Source organism: Protopterus annectens, chromosome 8.part0 (genome assembly GCF_019279795.1).
Source record: "Protopterus annectens isolate FY-2018-M chromosome 8.part0, PAN1.0, whole genome shotgun sequence".
In the NCBI taxonomy this organism is placed as follows: domain Eukaryota; kingdom Metazoa; phylum Chordata; order Ceratodontiformes; family Protopteridae; genus Protopterus; species Protopterus annectens.
In genome coordinates, this window is record NC_056741.1 from 890,106,392 (window position 1) to 890,133,779 (window position 27,388).

A 27,388-nucleotide genomic window follows, 5' to 3' on the forward strand; every position below is an offset into this window, starting at 1 on the left:
TCCAGTGAATATGAAGCATCAGGTCCCAATGAAGTAAAGCAAACCACTTGAAAAAGGAACAGTTCGGAGAAAATGTAAACCATTTAATATGAACACAACACAAGTTTAAAAACTTTCACCAGGTACATGTTTCTTCAGGCAACGTGAAATCAAAAAGAATCAGTATTTATATACTCTAAAAGGGTCATACATGATCTAATAAAATTGATGAAACAATTAACTAGGGTATTTAGACCCGGTATGCATGGCTCTCTCAACAAAAGTTTTAAAGACACAGAACCATTTAGTCCTGGTGTTATGTGTGTGTTCAAGTGTAGTATCCAATGGTATTCATCAAGTTCAGTAAAATATGCTATATTCCCCCTCAAAGAGGTTCTTTTAAAACATTCAAAATCAATAATTTAAAATCTTGATTAAAGCCTTTTTCTAGTTGGTGTTTATACAATGCATTTGTGTCAGATTGTCTTTTTATATCAGAAAAATGGTTACAAATACATTCTCCATGTTTCTGGTTCATTTTGCCAATGTTAATATGCTTGACATTGGTTACATAAGGCTAGACAGACCAAATTCTGTGTGTCATAATTGCCATAAACATTTAACTCAAAATTAGACCCAGTGACTGGATGTATAAAAGATTTTCCTGCATATATAAATTTACAATAAACGCATCTTACAGGTTCATAGGTAGGTACTAGGCTATCGGCCCTAGGGCTTGTACAAGCCAAGCCATAAAAGTTCCCTGGCTGTTGCCACCCACATTTAAACATACCTCTTTTCATAGTTTCATACTGAAACTGCATACATGATTGTTCTTTATAACAAAGCAGGTGTTTCAAGTTATTATTATGTTTATATCCAAAACTAGGTCGTGCAGATATATTCAAATCAAGTTCAAGAACGTCATGTAAAATGTGACAGTACTTCAATATATTCTCAGCCAGAGGCTGGGTAATATAATCCATTTCCAAATTTCTGGAATCTCAGATAAGGGTTGGCTTTGAATGTACAAAGACTATTATTAAAGATATTAATGATTTTCTCCATATATTATATGAATGGTCAGAGCTGAATGATTTGAAAGGTTGTGTTTTTGTTACGTTAGATGGAGCTCAGTTGGTTAGAGAACTTCTGCTTGACTTCACAGAATATGCACATATATCAATACTCTTTGCCAATTGTTAATGTTAGTTTTCACAAATAATGTCTTTTTATTTCAAGAACAACTATATAAACAAAAACAAGGTGTTGTGATGGGCACTCCTGTCACCTACAGTTATGCCAACATTGTGATGTATATATGGGAACGTAGATTAATTTTAACTTCAGATGATTCATGTTCGCTTAAATCAAAGTTGTTTTCTATCGCTGCTTTGTCAATGACTTGTTTTTAATCTGGCATGAAGACACCAAGTCATTCAATGAATTTTATGAATATTAATCAAATACTGCATTGTTTTCAAAGTTTAAAAAATGTATCTCTCCTGACAGAATAGATTTCCTTGACATTACAATTTTCAAAAATAACAAATATAAGTTAGAAACTACTCTGTATCAGAAACCTACTAAACGGAAGAAAACAGTACCTGGCAAAAGTTTTTAAACTTGGGTTATCATAAGTATACATAAAAAAGTTATGTACTCACCATAATATTCTGTTTGTGGTGTTCATTTTCATTCTTCCTCAACTGATGGGGTTTGGATCCGACTTCTGGATCCAACTTGGCTGCTTATAACAGATCATTGGATCAAAGAACTCTCGAGCTCCTCAATTTACCCATAATGCTCTGCCAACCTAACATACCTCAGATCAAGTTTGCTGGCCCTCAAAATCAAGGGACAACTTATTATATACATTTACAAAGGTAGAAAGGAAAAGGTAAGCTGGAGCTCAAACAAGGAATAGAGGTTCCTGTACAATTCTTAGATCTTTCCATAAGCAAAAGGAAGGGGGCAGGTTGCAAAAAGTTGATGGAGAATGAAAATGGACAACACTGATGGAACATTATGGTGAGTACATAACTTTTGTATCTGATGTTGTCCTTTTCATTCATTCCTCAACTGATGGGACAGAGCTCCCACCTACTGTAATCTTGGGAGGCCTTCATGCAAGGATATTACAGACCACTGCTGAGCGAAAGGCTGCTCTGTTCCAGGAAATCAAATTTAATTTGTAATGAGCAATGAAGATGTGAGAATTAGCCTAAGTTGCAGCTGCACAAATGTCATCTTAGGAAACCCTTGACCAAAAGGCTAAAGAAACTGACATACCTCATGGAATGTGCTCTAGGAGGCTTGGGCAAGAATATTTTTTTTTACCATAAACAAAGGAGTTACATTCTATTAACCATTTGGCAAATGTGACTTTAGATACTGATTTGCCCGATCTGTTAGGAGAAAAGGAAACAAATAACTGGTCAGATTTCCTGAAGTCCTTGGTTTTATGTAGGTAAAAATAAAGTTATCTATGCACATCCAAAAGATGGAGGATATACTCCCCCTACTTGAAAAGCTGGGAAGGAAAACTGGTAGACTGATGACCTGTTGTTTGTTGGACTCAGAAGCTACCTTAGGCAATAAGAATGGATTTGCTCTCATTGATATCCAGTCTTTGTGAAAAAAAACAGTTAAAAAGGTTTTGAAGTTAGAGCCTGGAGTTTATATATTCATCTAGTTGATGTGATAGTAACCAGAAACATGGTTTTACAGGACAAAAAGTTAAGATCTGCTTTGGCTGAAGGTTCAAAGGAGATTGTGTTAAGGCCTGAAGCACCACAGTTAAATCCCAAAGAGGAATAGGATCTTTTAATATGGTCTAAACAAAAAACTTCCCCTGAGAAAGACCTTGCATAGTTTAGAAGAGGTTAAGGTAGAGTTATTTTTGCGCAAGTGGAAATTTGAAATGGCAGCCAACTGAACGTTAATTGTTGACAAGCTAGCCCCTTCGTTGAAAACTGAAGCTATAAATTTGAGGACAGATGGCACAGGTACTGAAAAAGTATCTAGATCTTTGCTAAGGGCCCAGTAAACAAATGTTTTCCATTTACTCTTGTAAATTTTCCTAGTAGAAGCTTTCTGAGATGATAATAAGATATGATGGACCAGGAAGGAGATCATGGGCTGTCTAGCAATTAATGGAATCAGAAAAAACACGCTATCAGTTTGAAGCCAGTTAAGTATGGGTATGTCATACCTGTTGGGTGAGACAGGAGATCTGGAGTTGGATCCAGAATCCAGTGTGGATGACGAAGGTGAGACTATAGGAAGCGGAACAAAATCTGATGAGGTCAGAAGGGTGCAATGAGGATAACTATTCTTCAACCAAAATGCTTTCTGTAGAAATTTGGGAATGAGAGCATAAAGAAGACTGGACAGCCAGTCATGAACTACAGCATATCTCGGTGATTCCCCCATTGGAGGGATCAAGGCAAAGAACCTGCTGCATTTATTGCTTGACGGGAGAAGCAAATAGATCATAGTATGGCTAGCATGGATTTCCCTGGAATGTATGTTGCTATTAGAAAGTGACCAAAGAGATTGCCCATTGCCACACTCTCGTAGCTTCTCGACAAAGAGGTTAAGATAATTTCCCCTCTGTTTGTTGATGCACCAGACCACTGACATATTGACCATCTGAATGACAAGTGTCCCAGATGGCAGAAAGGACTGCAATACTAGGAAGACTACTCTCACCTCTAAGACACTGATATGAGTTTTGGCCTCTTTGGGGGACCACGTACCTTGGCCTGTCCTTCCCAAATAATGTCCCCCCTCCCCAACTGGCAGACATCTGTGGTTACCATGGATGTGGGCAGAGGAAGAACAAACTGACACCCTTCACAGAGCTGGTTTAAATGAATCCACCAATATCTTTTGCAAATTTATGTGATCTTGACCACAGCAGTTAATGGATGTTGAAGAATGGACCACTGGACTGAAAGTGTCCAGTGAAGAATTTGCATATGAAACCTGGCCAGAGGAATGAGGGTGACAGCTGCTGCCATGGATCCCAGGGCTTGAAATATTAATTGGGCCAGAGCAGGAGAACTTTGAATCATTTTCTTGACTTGGGACCTCAGTGTCTGTATTCGAGTAGAGGGAAAGAGACTATCTGACTGATTGAGTCCACATGAGTACCTTGAACTCCAGACTGTGTGTAGGAGGGTGCTGTGATTTGTTGTAATTGACCATGACTCCCAGATGAATGCACAACTGGAGCAAGCTGTCCCTTGCCTGAAAAAGTCAATGCCTATTTGGGGCACTTATGAGCCAGTCGTCTAAATATGGAGTTTCAAGTGAGCTGCCACCACTGCCATGCATTTAGTGAACACCTTGGGAAATATGGTGAGACCAAAGGGCAGTGCTGTGAGCTGGTAGTAACTGAATCCCAGCCAGAAGCACAGGTATCTTCTGGAGTGCCTGTTCATTTTGATGTGATAGTACGCATCCCGAAGATCTATAGAGCACATCCAATTATTCTTTTGCAGCAGAGGCAGAAATGAACTGAACCGTGACCATCTGAAACTCTGAATACTGTACAAACTGATTTAATTTGCTGAGATCCAGAACTGGTCTCAAGTCCCCTGTCTTTTTTGGCACCAAGAAGATTCTTGAGCAAGTTTCGTACCCTCGCTAGTCTAGGGGACCTCTTTTTTCTAGCAGCTTTTTTATTTCTAGAGATTCTGCTTCCTTCTGAATGGGTGGAACAGTGTGAATTTTCTAAACGCTGGTGGTAGGGGTTAGAGAAAACAGTATGATATAACCTCTGGATATGGTTCTCTGCACCCACAAATTTTTTGGAATAAATAGCTAGGCTCTCTGGTGTACAGACAAGCATCCCCTGAATGCCTCCAGAGGGAGTAGTTGGGCCTCCTTTTAGGAGTGCTGAAAGGCTTATATGAGAAGGAATCCCTGAAGCCCTGGTTCTGTTGCACACCTCCACCATGCGAGCAGTGTCTTCCATTTGAGTGCCACCCTCTGCCCCTAAGGGAGCTATTTCCACATGAATCCTGGAAAGGACCCTTTTTCCACCTCCACACTGGTTCCTAGAGAGGTCTTTGAGGAGTTGAAAAATGTATACCCATGGCAGACAGAGTCTTTCATTCTTGTTCCCACCTGGAGAGTGTGTCTTTAACCTTGGAGCTGAACAGAGAAGATCCATCAAAGGGCACCATGATGAACGAAGACTCAAAGGACTCTGCAAAATCACATACATGCATCCAGGCATGTCTCCTGATAGCTATGCCTGACTTCATTGGTCCATGAGATACCTTCCACAGCATGGGAGATCAACATCATGGATGCATTCAAGATGGAATGGAGGGTGGCCAATTGTGAGAATATTATGTTTCCATCCTCAGATGACATGAACCCAGAAAGAGATTTGGCAAGCTCCTTGGTCAGATCTCTTTGCAATCTTGTAAAAATAAATTGCCAAGTAATTCAGTGACCTAAGGACAAAGGTCCCTGAAGCATACACATACTTTCCAAATCTGTCCAAAGCCCTAGACTCTCTGTTAGGGGAAAGGACAGAGCTCTGTTCTATCATTTTTTTCTTTGTGGCTGCAGCCACAGCCATGCCATCAACTGGCACTCCCTTGCTCCAATGTGCGTGAACATTTTTTTTGGTCGGGGGGGCTAAAACTTTGTCCATTCATTTCGATACTGGCTCAACAGTGTCAAGGTCAATGAGTTCATCGGACTGGGGAGTCACCCAAGAAGTAGATGGACCAGACCTGAATGCCTTCAGGAACACCGATTCCTCGGGGGGGTCAGAGGACCAACCGCTTTTCTGTTAAAGGAGCTCCAAAAGAGACATCTTCAGGTGGTGATCTGGGGAACCCATCCCCCTCATCAAAAGTGGTGTCCTCTGTGAGAGATTCCTGGGGGAATCTAAGTGCTTCCTCTTAAATGTCCACTTCTGAAGGACTTCCTCAGTGGGATGTTCTAAAAGCTATGCAGACTGTCTAAAAGCCTTGTCCATCTTCTCGGTGTGATACAGGTTACTGAGAAATGATACCTGCCTCACGCACTGAGCCTCTGCAGATCCTATTCTTCCCTATGTTATCAGACCTACAGTACATTTGCAAGTCCAAATGAGGGCAAACACACCAGCTCATGACATCAAAAATCTCTTTTGCAAGAGAAGTAGAACGTGGTGGAGAGCTAGATATGTATCACAGATATACCACTTCTTTGAAATCGCCTTCCTTTCCACATAAACAAAGTACTTCCATTCCACTATTAAAATGTAATGTGGACAAAAGGAAGGGTAACAACAAATTCATCCTTAGTTTAGCACCCCTGTCCTTCATGGACATGGGCAATATGCAAATGATCTGCTTGTCTCTGGGTTATTCGTACTTAAAATACAGGAGCTAAAAACTTCATGGGAATGTATGTCTACGCATATAAAGATCCTCAAGGATCAACAGCCTAGTAAATACTTATGAACACATGAAAGTGAGTGACAAAGGAAGGTTATGTTGCAGAGAATGGATCTACTTCTTGCAGCTGTATTGGTAGGCAAGTACGTAAATTTCATGTCTGATAAGAAGTTCATACTCTGTAATAGGAGGACAGCTTTCCAAGCTAATCCTCTAGGATGGACATGCTGATCAGAATATCTAACAAATAACAGTGGCACCAAACACGAAAACACATCTTACAGTGTCTTACAAACAGAAGAAAAAAAAAATACCTCTTGCACCTACATCATTAAAAGAGGCATTACAGAGGAAAAGATGGTGGAGGTGACAACAACTCTGCTGAAATAAGCCTTTGGAACAACTGCCATATTTATAGTGGCAAAATTTATGGAGTTAGGCACTGTCACTTTGAACAATATAGATATATATATAAATATATGTATGTGGGTGTGGGTGTGTGTGTATATATATATATATATATATATATATATATATATATATATATATATATATATATATATATATATATATATCTATATATGTATATATATATATATATATATATATATGGATCCCCATTGATCCATCGAATTAACGTTTCTCGAAAACGTAAATTTGCTACTACTGTTTCACGAAAGTGCATTTGTTCGAAAATGCACTTTCGTAAAAAACAAAAAAGTACAGTTTTGTACCTACCATAAATGTAGATGTCCGAGAGGAATGCATCTGCAGTCCTTACAAATGGGTTGTCCTGTCATCAGGCAGCCCTTCGGTCGGCCGGATTCCAAAGTCTGGGTCTGGCTTCGGCTGGTGTCGCACTTCACCCGACGTCATTGCGGCAGTTTTCGGGTATAAAGGCATCAGCCGACACCATTTTCCTCAGTGTTTCTTGCCCCAGATGCCAGGTGCCCTCTTGGTAGGCTAAATTTGGATAAATGCCAAAGTTTCCAAATAGTAGAGAGCAAACACACAAAATAAACATGTATGTACATATATACAAACAAATACACCATAATAGATCCCCCCAAGCTAGCTGAAGATTGGTAAGTACCCTAGGAGTACCTCAGAGGGGAAGGAGGGTGGGTAATCCTGACTGCAGATGCATTCCTCTTGGACATCTACATTTATGGTAGGTACAAAACTGTACTATGTCCTTCAAGGATGCATCTGCAGTCCTTAAATGGGTAGAATACCATAGCTAAACTAGGGGAGGAGGAAATGAGAATAGGTTATGGTGTAGTCAGGATCCCTTGCAAAACAGCAGTGGCAAAGCCAGCACGGGATCTAGAGTATAGAGGTAAGTTATAATGCTTGGCAAATGTATGCACGGAGGTCCAAGTAGCAGCCTCTATAATGTCCTTGGTAGCCACTCCTCGTAAGAAAGCTGTGGTAGTGGCTGTGGCCCTTGTGGAGTGAGGCCTGATGTTCTCTGGAGTTTTCTTTCCATGGTAGGAGTAACAAAGTCTAATGCAATTTCCTATCCATTTGGAGATTGCCTGTTTAGAAATTGGTTTTCCTTCTTTTCCTGTTGCATAAGCTACCAGAAGCTGGTCAGTTTTTCTATTGTTTTTTGTCCTGTCCAGGTAGTAGCGTAATTGTCTGTGTACATCCAAGGTATGTAAGAGCTTTTCTCCCCTGTTCTGTGGATTGGGGTAGAATGTAGGAAGGTGGATAGCCTGATTTAAAGAGACTCTGGATACCACCTTAGGCATAAATGTAGGATTTGTTCTCATGGACACTCTATCTTGATGGAAGATCAGGAAGGGTTGTACTGCCATTAATGCTTGTAGTTCAGAGACCCTTCTTGCTGAAGTTATTACCAGCAGGAAGGCAGTCTTCCAGGATAAGTATTGCAAGTCTGCTGTAGCTGCTGGCTCGAAAGGAGGCAGAGTCAGTTTTTCTAGCACAAAGTTCAAGTCCCATGCTGGCAATGGAGGTTTCCTGGGAGGTTTTACATTTTTAATTCCCCTCAGAAACTGTCTGAGCAGATGATGCGAGAAGACAGGAGGATCCAAGCTGTATTGTGCTGAAATAGCTGATGCATGTATCTTAATGGAGGAATAGGACAGGCCTGTGTGGTAGAGCTCAGCCAAGTACTCCAGGATGTTGGCTATGTTCACCAGTGTCACATCTTGCCCTTTTGCAGCACTCCAGATGAGATATCTTTTCCATTTTGCTGCATAATTCTTTCTTGTTGAAGGTCTACGAGTCTCCAGGATTATGTCCTTAACCCTTTGGGATAAATTTGGGTTAATTTCTGTCATGTAATGTTCCAGGCAGTTAGCTGCAGAGTTTTTAGGCTTGGATGCAGAATGTTGTAGTTGTTCTGTGTCAGCAGTAATGGGATCAGTGGTAGTTTCCATATTTGTTCCCTGGACATGCTCCTCAGTAGTGGGTACCAATGTTGTCTTGGCCAGTCTGGGGCTATCAGAATGATCCTCGGACGTTCCTCTTTGATCTTGAGAAGCACCTTGTGCATCAAAGGAAGTGGTGGGAATGCGTATGCTGTCAGGCTTTTCCAACTGAAGGATAGGAGTCCACCTTCCAAGCAAGTGGGTGGTAAGTCCTTGTGCAGAATTTCTTCAACTGGTGATTGTATGGGGATGCAAACAAGTCTATTTGTGGTAATCCCCATTTTCTTGTGATGGCTTTGAAGATGTCCGGATGCAGCATCCATTCGTGGGCATCTGTTGTAGTTCTGCTTAATATGTCTGCTAGAATGTTTTCCTTCCCTGGTACATAAATTGCCTGTAACTGAAGGTTGTAACCCAGAGCCACATCCCATAGGTCTAGTGCCAGCCGGCATAGGGGGTATGAGTGTGTGCCTCCCTGTTTGTTGATGTACCACATAACTGTGGTGTTGTCTGTCCTTATCAACAGCTGGCCTTCGTGGAGAAGAGGTCTGAATGCCTGGATTGCCAATTTTACTGCCATCATTTCTTTTAGATTTATGTGCAGATGCAGTTGGTCTTGAGTCCATAGGCCTTGAATGCACTTGTCCATCATGTGTGCCCCCAACCGAGGTCTGAGGCATCTGTCGTGATAGTTTGTCTTGGATGACTTTTGCTGAAGGGCAGTCCTGTGTTTGATTGACAGGCCTGAGCCCACCATAAGAACTCTTGCTTCAGGCATGGGATCATTGGAATTTTGGTTTCCAGGCTGTGCTTGTGCTGAGACCACAAATTCTTTAGGTACCACTGTAGCTTTCTCATATGAAGCCTGGCATGAGGGACCAGAATTATGCAGGATGCCATGAAGCCTAGAGCTTGTAACACTTTTCTTGCAGTTAGATGACTCTGCTTTGTTAATGCCAAGAAGTAGAGAGGAAGTTGTTCTTTCTTTTCTGCAGTTAGAAATGCCATTTGTTTTGATGTGTCCAGTTCTGCACCCAGAAAGGTTATTATTTGGGATGGAATCAGCCTTGACTTTTTTGTATTGACTGTGTATCCCAGGGCTTGTAACAGGAAGATGACTCTTTGTAAGTCTTCTGTTAATTTGTTTTTGTTGTCCGCTTGTATCAGGCAGTCGTCCAGGTAGGGATAGATTTGAATTCCCTGAAGTCTGCAATGAGCGATTACTGATGCCAGGCATTTCGTGAACACTCTGGGTGCAGTAGATAAGCCAAAGGGCAATGCTGAGAATTGATAATGCTCTGATCCTGCAAGAAATCTGAGGTATCTTCTGCAAATTGGTCTTATGGGGACGTGCAGGTATGCCTCCTTGAGATCTAGAGTTACCAGCCAAGACTCCTTGCCCAGCATGGGAAGGAGCTGCTGTAGAGTCAGCATTTTGAATTTTGGAACAATGAGGAATGTGTTTAGAGCGGACAGATCTAGAATAGGCTTCCATTTGTTTTCTTTTCTTGGTGCCAGGAAGAGCCTGGAGTAAAATCCCTTTCCTTGCTCCATAGATGGTACCTTTTCCACAGCTCTCATTCTTAATAATTGAGATATTTGTTTTAGAGCTTCTGCCCTTTGAGTAGGTGGTAGGTTTGGCATTCCTCTCTTTCCTGGTAGAGTATGGAAATGGAACCTGTAACCTTGGTCTATAGTTTGCAAAATCCATTTTTCTCTTGTAATGCAGTGCCAGTTTCTTGAAAATAAGGTTAGCTTTCCGCCTAAGGGTGCTTCTAGTTGTTCCCTGGTAGGCGGTGCCACCGCCAAGTCACTGTGATTGAGTTGTTGTAGTGGTGGTGGCTGTGTCCGTGCCTCGTTGGTTGTTACCTTGCCACTGGCGACCCCTGTAGGCACCTCTGGATTGGTTTCTGCCTCTAGAGCGCCTATTCCTGCCTCTTTGTGCCTTAGAGGACTCCGGAAAGGACCAATTCTTGGAGGGCCAATTCCTGCTAAACCTTGGAGGTTGAACTTGTAAGAAATCTTTTACTGTTTGCACAGATTTTGCTTTCTCTTCCATCTTTTTCAGAACCTGCTGTGCGGGGGCACCAAATAAATTGGCCTTGTCCATAGGTGCATCCAAAAGCTTAGATTTGATATGGTCTGGTAATGCCTGTTCTTTCAACCATGCATGCCTCCTGATAACTGTGCCCGTCATGGCTGATCTAAAGGAAGCCTCCAGTGCATCATAGCCACATTTTAAAGAATGATTACTAACCTGCTGAATGTTATGTAACATTTCTTGAACATACTTTTTATCTAAAGATTCTTCAGAGGACAGCTTTTTAGTCAACTGGTCAAGCATAAACTCTTGATATTGAATCATATGAAATTGGCAGTTCAAAGCTCTAGCTGACAAAGTAGCAGAGGTGTAAACTTTTTTACCCCATCTCTCTAAGGACCTGGAATCCCTTTCAGAGGGAGGGGTTTTAGAAGAAGTAGCTGCTACAGCTTTAGGGCCCTGGGAGATAGTCTCTGGATCTGCAAAAGGGGCCTTATATAAGTGGTGATGAGTGTCCGGGACCCTGTAATACCTATCTGGTTTAGCAGGAGCCGGAGGTAAAGTATCAGGAGAAGTGCAAGCATCATTAAATGCATCATCAACAACAGATAGAACTGGAGGAATAGCTAAAGGCCTATGCTGTGGTAAGTGTAGAAAGGTCCTAAGCCTTTTTCTTGAGTCTGAGAAATCTTGGCCCTGCCACTGGAATTGTTCCCTCATAGCATGCAAGGTTTCCCCAAAGGAAAATTCCTCAGGAGGAGAGGCTGAAGGGATGGAGGAGGCCTAGCAGCTCCACGTGCAGGAGTAGAAATATCTAGTGGAATGGTGTCTGATAAATCCTGTGAAATCGCAACAGAAGGCTGGATTTCAGAAGCCGTTTCTACCAGAATAGAAGAGGCCTCGGTAGAAGGCAAGTTATCGGCTGAAGAAAGAACCGCTTGCTCGGTTTCGGCCGAAACCGAGACACTCGTGGATTGCTTGGCCGTGGTTTCAGCCGAAACCGCGGACTGCGAGTGTCGGTCCTTTTCTTTGCGTTTTTTAGTTATTTGCGTAGTCGGAGGATCCGACGGCATAATGTAGGCAAAATCGGGCCGAAAATCTGTTCAGCAAAGTCCGGCGGCGTCTCAGCGTCCGCCCGGTTAAAAGAAGCACAGGCTAGACAAGCTGCTACGTCGTGGTCTGGGCCTAAACAATGTATGCAATAGGAGTGGAAATCCTTATGAGGTATTTGTTTCCCACAAGATAAACAGTTATTAACTTTCTCTAACATCGGCTGAGGCAAGAAAGAGTCCCCAACGGGGTACTTAGATTTATAGAAGTCTTCGAAGTAGTATTCGGTAGTAGTAATCTCTGGATCTGACCGACCGGCACTTGCGAACAGCTTCTGCTTCGGGCGCCACGCGGCAAGAAAGACTGAGGAAAATGGCGCCGGCTGATGCCTTTATACCCGAAAACTGCCGCAATGACGTCGGGTGAAGTGCGACACCAGCCGAAGCCAGACCCAGACTTTGGAATCCGGCCGACCGAAGGGCTGCCTGATGACAGGACAACCCATTTGTAAGGACTGCAGATGCATCCTTGAAGGACATCAACAAAACCTAAAAAAAAAACCAATACACTAAACACTATTATGCAGGGGGGCAAGCCCCCCTGCACCCCCCACTCCACCCTACTTTAATATTCTCACTCTGAGATCGTACTACAGTGGGGAAAAGGGAATATTCCCTTATCCCCACTGTACCACGATGTCAGCAATAGCTTCCTTAGTTGTACATCAACAGTAAACGTTCATGTACAACTAAGGTTACCTGCAAACCATGTTTTCATGTATTACCTATAATTTTTTACTTTATTGTGTTTTTTTTTACCACGAAAGTGCATTTTCTACAAAATACACTTTCGCGGAAGTGCATTCACGAATTTACATTTTGTTGAAACGTAAATTCGATGGATCAAAGTGTATAAATATATATATATATATATATATATATATATATATATATATATATATATGGGTTCATATCAAAAGAACGAACGCTTGTTTCACCAACGCTCAGAATATCGAAATCAAAAGATCGACAACGAGAAGACCGACAACTGAAACCACCGACAGTTCACAAGCACAACACCTCATACACTCCACACCACAACAACAATTAACAAACTAAACAAATCCCCACACCAAACACCACACACACAACACAAGCAAACCAAAACCCTAACAAACCAGCAGTAAACCATACATACCTATCGACAACCCTAACCCAAACCCTAACCCTAAGGTCCGTCACTATCGCACACTCACCCGACCCGCGCCCTAACCCTAACTCACTTAAGCCACCCCTAACCCAAAAGATATCTCTACTACACACTTACCTGACCCGAGCCCTAACCCTAACTCACTTAAGCCACCCCATCCCCACAGACTGTCACAATCGCATACTTACCTTACTCGCACCCTGACGTCCGTCACTACCGCATACATACACATCCTTTCCCCATTCCGCTTACCTCCGCGTCGCTATTGTTCCGTCGGTCTTCTCGTTGTCGATCTTTTGATTTCGATATTCTGAGCGTCGGTGAAACAAGCGTTCGTTCTTTTGATATGAACCCATATATATATATATATATATATATATTTTTTTTTTTTTTACAAAATCTAGTTTTGGCAAAGAAAAAGTACAGTTGTGTAAGTAAAACTTACCATAACACTAGACGCTCTAACACCTCACTGTCGCAGTTGCCTAAGCTATATGGGTCCTATGTCCACTGTAACTGGCAAGTTTTACAAAGCTAATGGCACCTTCCATGCACCCCAAATATCAGGAACTCAAGCAGAACTATAGAAAAAGGGCAGCTGGAGAATGAGAAGCTTCACAGGATTTTGTTTTTGACCAGGAGAGAGGCAAGAGCCCTGAAAAACAATGCTAGGAAGCAAACCAAATAATAACTATATACAAAAAAGGGTGGATAAACCCACATGCTGGCAACAACAAAAAATGGAAGCAAAAAAGGAGGTTGGAGGGAGAGAATACTACCGCAACAGTGAACTGTTAGAACAGCTAATACAATGGTAATGTTTATTTATACATCTGTACTATGTTCAAACATAGATCACTACTGCTGTAACCTAAGCTAAATGGGTACATTACCATACCTTAGAGAAGAAAAACGAAAAAATGGGAGGAGGCCAGTAAATTAAGACTCCAGGAGCCCCTGTAGAATGCCCTAGCAAAACCTGTTCTGGACCTGGAAAAGGAATCTAATTTGCAGTGCTTCATAAATATGTGCAGAGGAGACCATGATGCTTGCCTCTAAAATGCTTCTAGAGTCAATCCCTTTCCAGAAAGTCACTGAAGAAGCCAAAGCTCATGCTTGGAAGAGGCTTATTATGGTGAGTATAAGTGTTATAGTCCACTGTCCTCCAGCATAGCAACAAACCAAAAAAGCAAATAAGTCAAGCAGAATTTAATAAATATTAAGCACTTTCATTCTAAGCGTGCACAGGAACTTCACACGAATGAACACACAAGCAAATCAGGTAACCATTTAATGCTATCATGTGACCAGACATGTCATATGACATTAAACAACTCAGTAGTGCATATCTCAAATCTTTGTAATGCTTAAAAATTGTAATGCATAAAGAAATTATTGAAACTATATTATAAAGGAAACATTCACAAGAGATGTTAAAACGTTTAAAAAACACACATTTTAAAAGACATTTTTGTACAAACAAACCTCTTTAACATTAAATTTTTGCCCTCTTCACAACAATTAAGAGACTTATACAAATTTTATCATTTAAACCAGGGTCGCTGGCTGTATTACGCAGCAATTGCCAGTGGAGTTCTCTAGTTTCAAGAAAAGAGTCTTAATTATCTCCCATGGAAAGCACACATACCTTTTCAACTATAAAAAATGTGAATATTTTAAAATTACTACAAGTCTTACTGTGGCGGAACAGAGATCAAGCTTCACATTTTCGACTGAAGTTGTTAATCAGGTTAGTAACAAGGGAGATAACACCAATAATGAAGAATCTCAAGATCTTCAGAAGCACCCTGGATATCAGTGGAAAGGCATACAAGAATATTCCTGCCCAAGGAATATAAAAGGCATCTGCCTTCCTTTGCCTTCTTGCATGGAGTCCCAGAGCAGAATCTTGCCAGCTGATTGTTCGGTTCGGAGGAGGCAAACAGGTCTACTTGAGGAACTTCCAACAGATTGATCAAATCTTGTAAGACCCCAGATCTGGATTCCATTCTTAAGGGTCTACTCTTGTCCTGCTCAGCTTGTCTGGCACACAATTTTGCTCTGATGGAATGTAGGATGCCTGTAGAATAAGATTTGCTGTGAAGCTATTTCCCAAGCTAACACACTTAGCCTGAAAAGGGGGTATGACCAGGTTCCCCTTTGTTGTACCACATGACTGAGTATGGTTAGTTACAATAGAAGAGGTTCCAGGTACCAAATATGATTCAGAGTTGATTGCATTGATCAGGGCAAGCATTTCTTTTATATTTATAAAAACCACAAAACAAGCTGATACATTGCCATTTTTGTGTTTTTACAGTTGTATCAGCTTATCCCAAGAGAACGAAATACCACTGCTACGGTAGTAAAATCACCACAAACTGAAAGTTCGTGGTGATTTTACTACCATAGCAGTGGTATTTCGTTCTCTTGGGATAAGCTGATACGTTGCCATTTTTGTCTTTTATATTTATGTGTTTGCATCTCTCCTTGGTGTCTCACACACCTTGTACTTTTACCACTCCTGAAACTGCCCCCATGCAAAGTCTGAGGTATTTGTGGTGAGTGACTGCTTTGGAACAGGGAGGCAGAAAAGGAGACCTGGATTTAAGGATATTTGCTGTCTCCAGCAAGCGATTTCCCTTCTGACAAACCAAGCACTGGGATTTAAAAGGACAAAGGATTTTGGTGCTGGGCAAAAAAAGACTTCAGATATCATTGTATCTTTGTCATGTGAAGTTTTGCCAGGGGTATCATGAGAATCATAGATGCCATGAGACTCAAAATCCCAAGGCATTCCCTCTTAGTGACTGACGTCTGAATGGAAAACATTAGAAACAGATTTATTTACAGACATATTTTTCTTGTGGAAGCAAAGCTCTTTGAACTAGGGTGTCTAGCCGACACCCCAGGAACACAACCCTGTGTGAAGGAGTCAAAAAAGACTTTTAAATACTCTCTTGGAATCCCAGTTTGTGTAAGAGATATCTCACTCAAGTGACATATTCCTGACACTTTGAAAAAGACTCTGCAAAGATAAGCAAGTCATCTAAATATGGAAAAATGCAGATTCCCTGTACCCTGCAATGAGCTATAATGGGAGCTAGAAACTTTGTAATCACTCTGGGTGCAGTGGATAGCCCAAAGGGTAGGGCAGGGAAATGACAATGTGATCCAGATGCACAAAAGCCTAAGAAATTGCTGAAGTCTGGATGGATAGGGATGTGATAATAAGCACCTTTTAAATCTAATGTTATCAAGAAACTTGGATGAGGAAGAAGGGGTAACAGGTTGTGAAGTGACAGCATTTTGAACTTGGGCATCATCACAAACAGGTTTGGAAAAAATGATCCAGAATTAGTCTCCAAGCATTTTCTTTCCTTGGCACTAAAACATCCTTGAATAAAAACGTTTTCCCACCTGGGAATGAGGAAGTGGTTCCACCACTCCTTGGGAAAGTATATGATGAAGGACAGGTGGAAATAAAATAGACTGGTCTGGTGAATGAGGGATTACTCTTGGAAATTTCTCTTGGAAAGGAGGAAATTTTTTCTCACTGCCATCTGTAACCTTGATGAATTATCTTCCGAACCCATTTGTCAGAAACTATCTGTTACTGAAGAGAAAAACGGAGAGTCATACTTCAGGAAGGGAAAAGGGGCTGTCAGAGTGGGAGGGGAGACAAGGTCCCTTAAATAGTCATTCTGACTTTTTAAACTGCCAAGGTCCCTTAAATAGTCATCCTGACTTGTTAGACTGCCCTTTGTTTTCTGTCTGTGCGTATGTGTGTGGGGGGGTGGTTTCCTGAATTCTTTTTGGAACTTTCTTGCCATTTCCTTTAGAACATTTGTTTACCTGAGTTTTGTTGAGACTATTTCTTTTATTTTTTGCCAAAGACAGACGTGGGATTAGAGAATCCCTTTGAAAATTTGGAAAAGGAGGATTTCCTACATCAGCTTACCCCTTCTTTCACACTTTTTGAGTACCTCTAGAGGGGCCAAAAATTAAATCTGTATCCAAAGGAGAATTTAGAATCTCATTATTATCATCATTTAGGAGGTTCTGAGAACTCACCCAGGCAAACCTCCTCAAAACAATAACAGTGTCTATACTCTTAATGAAGTGTCAACTGAGTCATACACTCATTGTAAGCAACAACTGTAGAGGACATAGCTAATCACTGGTCCTTAATGTCTGTAGGTGCTACACCAGAGGGTTCCAGGGTAAAAGATGAGTGGTCTGAGGTACAACTAATGGTCACAGCAGAGTCACCTACCTGTGGCTGAGGCAAACTGCTAGCTTGCTGTGGAGACAAAGTTTGTTTGCTTAACTTTTTCTTTTTGAGGTTGAAATGAGGGCTGACCATAGGACCAACAGTTTGCTCCATGGTAAAGCCAAAAATGATGCCTCCTTCACAGGGAAAACACGCAGTAAATGCCTATAAAAATGTAAACTGCTTAAAAGTCACTTTCTTCGCACAAAAAATACAATAAAAGGAATTTTAAAACATTAGCCAACACACAAAAGTAAAACAGCACAATTGCTCCACAGAAAAAAATGCTTTTTAAATACTTTAAACAACTTTTAAACTGACAGTAAAACAAAAGAGCTTTCATTTGCTATATAGTCTTGTGACAGTCCATTAAAACAGAAACTTCTAGCTTTAAAATAGCTTTCCAGAACAGGAAAGTGTTATTAAACAAAACAGTTTTTTTTTTTTTTTTTTTTTTTTAATGGAAGGTTTTACCCAAAAGGGAACTCATTAGCCCAGCAAAGGAGCAGCACAAGTAGACAGTCTTCAAAAGCCTCAGAGAAGTGTACTCTTCAACAGCAGGAAAGCTCAGAATGGCTTGGCACTCAATCCTGTCTTTAGTCAGCTCAGCCTGATATGATTGATGGCTTGGGTGGGTGGAAAAGCATACCAGAACATTCTCTTCCATGAGAATGAGAGAACATCCATTTTCCAGCCCTGGTTGTAAGTATTACTGAAGCAGAATTTCTTTTAGTTGTCTGTTCTGAAGATAGATAAGCAGATCTACTTGAGGTGTTTCCACAGTTGGATCAATTATTGGAAGACCCTATGATGAAGCTCCCATTTGTAGGGGAATGTCCTGGTCCTGCTGAGCCTGTCTGCAATAAAGTTTTGTTCTAACAGAATGTAGGAAGCCTGAGGAGTTAAACGGAGCTGGATTGCTATCTCTAGGGCTATCATTCATAGCAAGTCTGCAAAGAGGGTAAGATCTGGTATTCCCTCCATGGTGTATGTACTATATTACTGTAGTGTTGCCTGTGTACACCTGCAGAGGTCCATGATCCCACAAAGCTTTTACCACTTTTGAAACTGCTCTCTGTGCCAGGTATGATGTGTTTGTTATGACTGACTGGATGGGGGACAGAAGGGAGAATGGAAGACATGAATTCCATATTATCTGTTCTACTCACCATCTACTCTTCCTCTTTCCAAATCCTAAAACTGGGATCTGAAAGGACAAAGGGTGTAGATACTGTGTCCAGACTAATCTGAGATACCATTGTATTTTTTCTATGTATAGCCTGACCACCAGAAACATGACAATCACTGATGCAATTCTGTCTCATAAGCACTAAGTGTTGCCTAAATTTGTGGTCACTGGGAAGGAAGAGAGGCCAGGAAGTTAACTTTCTCCTTTACCAAGTCCTCAACAGGCAACTCCTTTGAAGATTTGGGTCTCAGACCTGTTTTAAGAGCATTATGGGGCCTCTTGAAGGGTTAGAACTCTGAAGGAAAATATCTCTTTTTTGAAGCATAGATTTCTGAAGATATGAAGCTACTCTGTCTTGCTGCAGTGCCCTGACAGACCTGAAGGCTGAACAACTGTATGCAATATGTCTGTTGCATGTACTCATCACAGCAAATCTGTAGGTGCTGAAGGAAAGGGTTGAAGAGCATCATAATATGGCAGCATCAACATCAGTAACTGTAGAGTCAACACAAGATATCAGTGGTAGCCATGATGTCAAGTAAGTCGTATCAATGTTACTGCAAAAAAGGCTGATACCTGCATCAGTGCCAAGAAGCCAGTGACTTTTATGTTACAAGTACCAGTGCTATCAAAGATGATCTTCTTCACCACATTTTTCTTCTGCTTTTGTGCACGTGCCCAAAACACCGTAATTTGTTCAACAAATACAGACCTGCTGGCATAATGGTTAAGGTCCTCACCTCCCATGCACAACATAGAAGGTTCAAACTTGACCGCCAATCGATGCCTGTTTGGAGTTTCCATGTTCTCTCTGTGTCTCTCTGGGGGTTCTTTCCATCTCCAAAAACATGTTGAGCATTTCCATCTCAAAACTCACCTAAGAATGGAGCTGTGGGCAGTAGCACAGACTCTACATGGTGCCCTATAGAGGGAAGAGTTGTATAGACCAATCGCTTTGGGCATCTACTGTGGTGTGCAATATCCTTAAAATAGGAGAACACAGATGGCAGACTGAGTGCTGTGGAAGAGCCACTTGACAGTATAAAGTATGGCTCGAACTGATTCTGTCACATTGAACAGAAAACATTAGCAGAAGACAACCATCATGCAACAGTTTGCTTAGTCTGACCTTTCCAGGACCCTATATAGTAGACAAATAGCAGTACAGCATTCCTAAATGGCTTTGTTCTGTCAAGGTAGTACCTGAGCTGCCTGTTCACATCCAAGATATGTAGAATCTTTTCTCACTTGTTTTTTGGATTAGGATAGAACACTACAAGATTGAGTCAAGGTAAATTCATAACTAACTTTTGACACAAAGAATGGATTAGTGTGTAACACAATCCTGTCTTTATGAAAACTTAGATATAATTGGTCCATGATGAGCGCTTACAGCTCAGAGACTCACCTTGCAGATGTCAGAGCAATAAGTAAAACAGTCTTGCAAGTAATGAACCATAAATCAGCCTGAGAGGCAGGCTCAAAAAGAGGTAAGATCAAATTTTCAATGCAATGTTGAGATCTCAGGGAGGAGGAATTTACTTTTGAGGGGATCTCATGTGCAATATTCCTTTCATAAAGTGACCACAAAAAGAGACATGAAAGAGGGGGATCCATGGAAAGACAAGCCGAGATGGCAGCAAAAAGTACTTTCATAGAAGCATATGTCAAACCATTTCCAAGTATCTCATACAAATATTTCAAACCAGTGATCAGAACCCTTTTGGGACATATGTTGCTAACTAGGCACCACCTGTAAAACCTCTTCCACTTGCAAACATAAGATTTTCTAGTTGTAGATTGTCTTGCCTCCTTAAATACTTGCTGCACATTATCATGGAATAAGTGCATAAGAGACAAAAAATGGAATCACCCAGGCTGTCATCTGCAAATGCTCTAAGGTGGAGTGTACCATTCACCACTAATGCTGTGTGAGCAGATCCACTCTGTGAGGAAACTTGTGGTAATTGCCTTGGCCAATTCCATTAAAAGGGAGAAAAAACTTTAGTTGGGTCAAAAGGGGGTTACGACAGCAATCTTTGGCACTTCTTTCTGAATCTTTAGAAGTAACTGGGAATCATTGGAAAGGATACAAATACATACAGAAACATTCCTACCCATGGGAATGATAGAACATCTGTTTTCCAAGCATGGATGCAAGAATGTCTTGAATAGAATATTTTCAGTTGTCTGTTTTAAAAGGAGTAGAACAGATCTACTTCTGTACATCTGGTTCAAGTCCTGGAAGACTTCTACATAGAGCTTCCAGCCATGAGGGCCTGTCTAGGATCTGCTTACACTGCATGTCACTGTGTTATGCTTTAACTGAATGTACAAGGCCTGAAGAGTCAGATAATGTTGTACAACCAGCTCACAGGTCACCATTGCCAACCTGCAAAGAGGGTATGACCTTGTACCCCCTTGCTTGTTTTGGTACCACATCAGCATCATGGTAGTGTTGTCTGTGACCACTAGAAGAGAACCCAGAGTCCATAAGTGGTGAAGAACTTTTAAGACATGAATCAATGCCAACATCCCTTTTACATGTATGTGCTTTGGTATATCCTGGGGACCCCACAAACCTTGCACTTGAATTCCCATGGACACTATTCCCCAAGCAAAATCTGAAAAGTCCATCAAGACAGACTAAACTGAGGTTGGAAGTGAGAAAGGGAGTCCTGGATTCAATGACAGTTGACTCCCTCGCCCCCACCACTGCAGAGCCAATTTCAGAAATCCCAGTACTGGTACCTGGAACTCCAAAGGGATGAAGGTGATGACTCAAACAATTCTTCAAGAACCATTGAAATGTATTCTAGTGTAGTCTGGACAGTAGTAGTATCGTGAGAATCATTGTTGCCATGAGGCCTAGAAGTCCAAGTAACTCTCTTGCTGAGGCCACATCTAGACGAAAGAAATAAAAGAAAATGCCTTGATAAGTTAGAACTTCGTCTTCTGGCAAGAAACCCATCATTTTGATTGCATCTATCTAACACCCCAGGAAAACTATTTGTTGAGAGGGTGTAAGGAAGGACTTCTGAAGATTCAGTTTGAAGCCCAGGTAGGAAAGGAGGGATATGACCTTGTTTAAGGACTACAAGCACCTGGATACAGAATCTGCACAAATGAAAAAGTCATCTAAATAAAGAAAAATGTGGGTGCCTCTATCATCTCACTGTTTGAGAATCTGTGTAACAGAGGGCCTAACCACCGATTCAGAACTTAAAGGTGAATTCAGAAATTCGGCTTTTAAATCACCAGAGAAGTTCTAATTATGTAACCAAGCAAACCGTCTTAATACAAAAGAAGAAACAGCATTTCGCAAGACTGTACCTGCACATTCAAGTACACCTCTCAAAGCATGTTTTGAAACCCGAGTCAAACTACAAACAGTTTCATTCATTGAAGACTTTTGCTCTGCAGGGAAGTATGAAGCGAAATCATCCAAACTGTAGCCGTGTGTGCCTCCAGGCGTTTCTGCAGTTACCTCCTTCTGCAACTCTAGGCATCAAATATTACTTGTTCATATATTTGCATTAATAATTCCAAAACTAGGCTACATACAAGTTATCAGAATATTTTATCTTGAAGCATACATGATGGCAAACACAACTGTATTGATATCTGACCTCTGTCAATACATATTTGTTAGAAGTGAAAGGTGCTAACGTCATTTTTTAAAGGCTCAAGCCACACCCACTGGGAGTTAAAGGTACACATACAAAAGAGCTGTACTGGAGGGAATAAGCTAACATTCTACAGGCTAGAGTACCATAAGGAGACATCATTTTGCCCTGAAGATCTAATCATTTTCCCCTCTTTATCAGGGAGCACTGGATTAGATGAAGTGAAGAAATTTTTATTTGAGCAGGCAGCCAGGGAGACTGTTGTGTAGTTAGCAGAAAAATGAGAAAATATACAGTACCTACTATATCCAAACTAACCCTATAATTTCTCTGAGCCTTTTTTATGGACTTTTAAAATAAATACTGGTGTCCTGCAAGGAGCTTTATAAACATCTTCCAAAGCCAGTAACGGAAGGGAGATAGCCACAGAACTGGGCATCTCATCCTCTAAGGTCATATACCCTGATTAGCTCTAGGGTAGTTACCAACTGCTCTCAAGCAAAAACATCACTAAATCTAACAATCATCTGATGAGAAAGTAAACACTTGTTTGGACTTAAGGGTCACCTTCCGAAGAATTGGAATTGTCACCATCAGATTCCTCAGCATTCTCTGAAAGTGAAGGGTCTCTAGCCAGACTAGCATTAGGACCATGTATGGGAACACAACCACCTGAATTAGCTGTCTGTTGAACACTCAGCCAAAGAATCCACATCTGCTTTATAAACAGCTATAATCTTGATTACCAATTGTATGATGAAGCTTCTGTTTCTTTAGCACAAAGTTACTAGTAATAAGTATGTACCTGCATAACTAAAGTCTGCTAAACTGTACTATTATCACAAAAAACAGCCTGAAGCAAGCTCAGAATTCTTTTCCAACTCCATCCATCCATCTGTCCACAACCCCTTTTTCCCCATTTTTGCAGATCGGGTCAGGGTGTCACTTCAACAGTGACAAACATGTAGAGTCAAGGTTTATACCGCCAGGTGGCTAGCCTAGCCTCCATAGTTCTTCCACAACATACACTCGCATCTATAGCCAATTTACAGTGTCCAGTCCACCTACTGCATGTCTTTGGAATTTGGGAGGAAATCCACACGAACACAGGGAGGATATGCAGACTCCATACAAGGGCACTCTAGTCCAGAGTTGAACTGGGGAACTTCTTGCTATGAGTCGACAACACTATCCACTGTGCATCCATTGCTTACAACTAACTATAAGTGCCTGTTTTTGCTCTTATATTGCACTTTTAATTTGTAATTGTCCTCTACTGTCTGAGCTGTCTGAACAGTTTTTTGCCACATTTTACTGTATACTGTACTAGTTCAACTGTAGCATAACCCAGTTCCAGGTTTGCTGTTTCTGGGTCTGTTTTGGAACTTCTGGGCAGTTGGTGAAGGCCCTTCTGCACCCTTGTGGGAGGAGAGTGCTGGGTCCCATCTAATCGAGATTGATTGGAGTAGAGCTTAGAGAAGCATCCTTATTGGCTAGTTTGAGTTAAAAGATTGTTTCCATTTTATTTAAGCCCCTTGTTTGTGCTTGTTTGCGTGTAGCGCACCATCGTGCACTGCAGCGTACCGGTGGTTACCACTGATGGTTACAGATGCAAACGTTTTCCTTGTGACATTTTCCCATAGCACTTTGCTTGTGGCCTTCCAGAGATTTTTCACGGCCCTGCTCTACTGTCAGGTGGAACACTAAGCCTAGTCTCAGAGGTACCAACACACCTCTCACCCACTAGCCATTTCTAAGTGCGACCTCTTTTCCTGGCCATATAACTTTACCTAACACTATGGATGGACAATTTCCCACAGTTTCTCCAGCCAGCTTGGTCGACATGGGCATCTTAAGCCAGTGTAGCAACTGCCTCATGTTCACCGACAACCCTCTACTCCTAGTCCACACAAACTCAACATATGAGAGATGCAACAATATTAAGAACATTGAGTCCATGCTCTCTCACACACCAGTCAGTACATATGACAATGAGCGGGTTGTCAGCATGCACAACTCACCTCCTACTCCACCCAAACATAATTACACATACCTACGTATGAGAAGGTCCTCACCAGAAACATACCTAAACACCAGAGACCTCCCAAACACAAACACAGGCACATTACACTAACACTTCCTCTGCAGAACACAATACACATAACAGCTCATGCATCAGTGTCTCAACTGTCAATCCCTTAAGGCAAAACACAAAACCAAACATATTAGTCATAGGTGATTCCATCTTGAGACACACAGATGTCCCACTCACCAGACTGGATAAGAAAAAGGTCAGAGTCAGCTGTCTGTCAGGTGCCTGGATATGCCATATCACACATGCACTCGTGTTGCTCAACAGCAGATACTGTTATGACGCCGTCATAGTCCATGTTGGCATGAATGACTTGAGATGTACCTCTCTGAACTATATGAAGATAGACATGACTAAGCTCTCAGATGTTGTGTCTCCGGCAGATATATCCCTAGCCTTAAACAGCATTTTACCTTCACCTAGGATGATGCCTCAATACAAACAGAAAATGACTGACTTCAATAATTGGCTTAGTTTCTGGTGTCATTCTAAGGGGGATCCAGTATCTGTCACCCTGGGATGACATGAGTGACAGACCTCAATGCTTTGCCAGAGATGGTCTTCATCTGTCACCACTGGGATTTTGGCTACTGGCTAAGGCTTTTGCCACTCCCATAGTGCTTTTTTTAGACAGTGTCTCAAGGACAAAATGATGTAAACACACCATCTAAAAACAACCTGAAGGTTATGCTGCTAAACACTAGGAGTCTTAACACAAAACTGCACTCACTGGAAGCCGTCCTCACCTTGGAAGACGCAGACATTTGTGCAGTCACGGAGACCTAGATCAAGGCTGTGGACAGCACTCCAGCCATACTGGATTACACTTCCTTCCACACATTCAGGCCACAAAATGAAGGCATGAAAACTAGAGGAGGTGGTGTAGCAATATTTATTAAAGATAAATGCACCTACAGATTGGTTAAACAGTATGATTCCCTGGAGTTACTTCAGGTGCAATTAACTGTTGGTAGGACACCTATTCATGTCTTTGTCAGCTACTGAGCCCCCTCCATGAATTAGGACACCCACTTTGCCTATTCTGATCTACTTGCGTCTATCACGATACAACCGAACATCATGGTTTTGGGTGACTAACTACCCATCCATTGACTGGGTAAATTATTTGTGCTCAAACTCACTTGCCCAAAGGTTCCTTGACTTCGTTAACTCCAATGCCATGGACCAAATGGTTGACACCCCTACAAGGGGTGCCAACATCCTGGATCTGGTGCTTACCAATATGGGGGACCACTGTAGCACCCCCACTGTGAGGTCTTCCCTGGTGAGATCTGATCAGAAATCAGTCTCATTCGAAGTAACTCTCACACCTGACCTCCCCACCAAGCAGCAAATAAACTTAAAAACTTCTCAATGCAGATTTTAACCTCCTATGGGACGGTATAAATAGCTTCACTGCACCTCACCCCTCAGATGGAAAGTACAGTTGTGTACACCTACCATAAATGTAGATGTTCGAGTGTCTTCACTGTTGCAGTCATGACTGTAGGGTTCTCCCCTGCCGGCAGGCAGTCCTCGGTCGGCCAGAATCCCAAAGTCTGGGTCCGGCGTCGGCTGTTCAGCCATGCTCCCTGACGTCAGAGTGCCAGGAGTATAAAGCTGACAGCCGACGTCATGTTCTCCAGTTTTTCTTGCCCCAGATGTCAGGTGCTCCAAAATGAGGAAGATCCCATACCCTTTGCAAATACACCTCAAAAGAAGGGTGAAAAAAGGGAACCACACAAAAGAAAAAATAAGAGGGGACAGGAGGGAGGGAAACTCAGACTGCAACAGTGAAGACACTGGAACATCTACATTTATGGTAGGTGTACACAAGTGTACTATGTTCATCGTGTTTCACTGTTGCAGTCATGACTGTAGGGTTGAATCCCAAAGCAGAATATAAAGGGAGGTGGTCATAAAGAAGTGGGGGCGGCTAAAAGGCCCTGCAAGACAGCAGAAGCAAAGCCTGCCCTAGACTTAGAGTAAAGAGGTAGATTATAGTGCTTGGAAAAAGTATGCACTGAACTCCAAGTTGCAGCTTCCAAAATGTCTTTGGTAGGAACACCTCTGAGGAAGGCAGCTGAAGTGGCAGCAACTCTGGTAGAGTGAGTCCTTATACTCCCTGGGATTTGCTTTCCATGATGTGAATAACAAAATCTGATTCCATGAGCAATCCATTTAGAAATGGTCTGTTTTGAAATAGCTTTACCTTGGGAACTTGAAGCATAAGAAACAAACAATTGCTCCGATTTCCTGATGTCCTTGGTTCTGTCCAGGTAAAAACGTAGTTGTCCGTGTACATCCAAGGAATGCAATATCCTTTCCCCCTTATTTTGAGGACTGGGGAAAAAAGTTGGCAAGTGAATAGTTTGATTAAAAGCCACTTTGGAAACCACCTTAGGCATGAAAGAAGGATTAGTCCTTAAAGACACCCTGTCTTGATGAAAAATAATATAAGGTTCCACAGCCATGAGAGCTTGCAACTCCGAAACTCTCCTGGCAGAGGTCAGAGCTAACAGAATGGCTGTCTTCCAAGCTAAAAACTTGATGTCAGAAGTGGCAGCAAGCTCAAAAGAAGGTAAGGCGAGTTTTTCCAAAACATAGTTGAGATCCCAAGCAGGAATGGGAGGAGATCTAGGGGGCCTTAAGTTCTTAGCTCCTCTGAGAAACTGTCTCATGAGCTGATGGGAAAAGATAGGAGGGTCTGTATTATAATGAGCAGAAATAGCAGAAGCATGGATCTTTATGGAAGAGAAAGAGAGACCATTATGTAGGAGGTCTGTCAGGTAAAGTAAAATCAGAGTAATGTTAGGAAGTAGAGGATCTGAATCCTGAGCCGGCATCCAGGTGCAAAATCTTTTCCATTTTCGTGCATACGATTTTCTAGTGCTAGGACGTCTGGCTTCAAAAATGACATCCATAACCTGCTTGGGTAGGAGAGAATGAGTCAAGGACCCTGGATTAACCAGGCCGCCAGGCTGAGAGTTTTGATATGGGAGTGCAGAACCTGACCCTGGTGCTGGGACAGAAGGTTCGGAGTCTGAGGTAATACCCAAGGGGGCTCCAGACAAAGGTTTTTCAGAGTTGGGTACCAAAATTGTCGAGGCCAATTTGGGGCCAGCA

General features: G+C 41.8%; 1 protein-coding gene across 6 annotated transcripts in view; it reads right to left on the bottom strand.

Moving 5' to 3' along the window:
* The window catches only part of LOC122809137 (plasma membrane calcium-transporting ATPase 3), a 4,021,470-nt gene that overhangs the window by 3,878,323 nt on the left and 115,759 nt on the right, over positions 1-27,388 (bottom strand). The gene's annotated exons all lie outside the window — the stretch shown is intronic.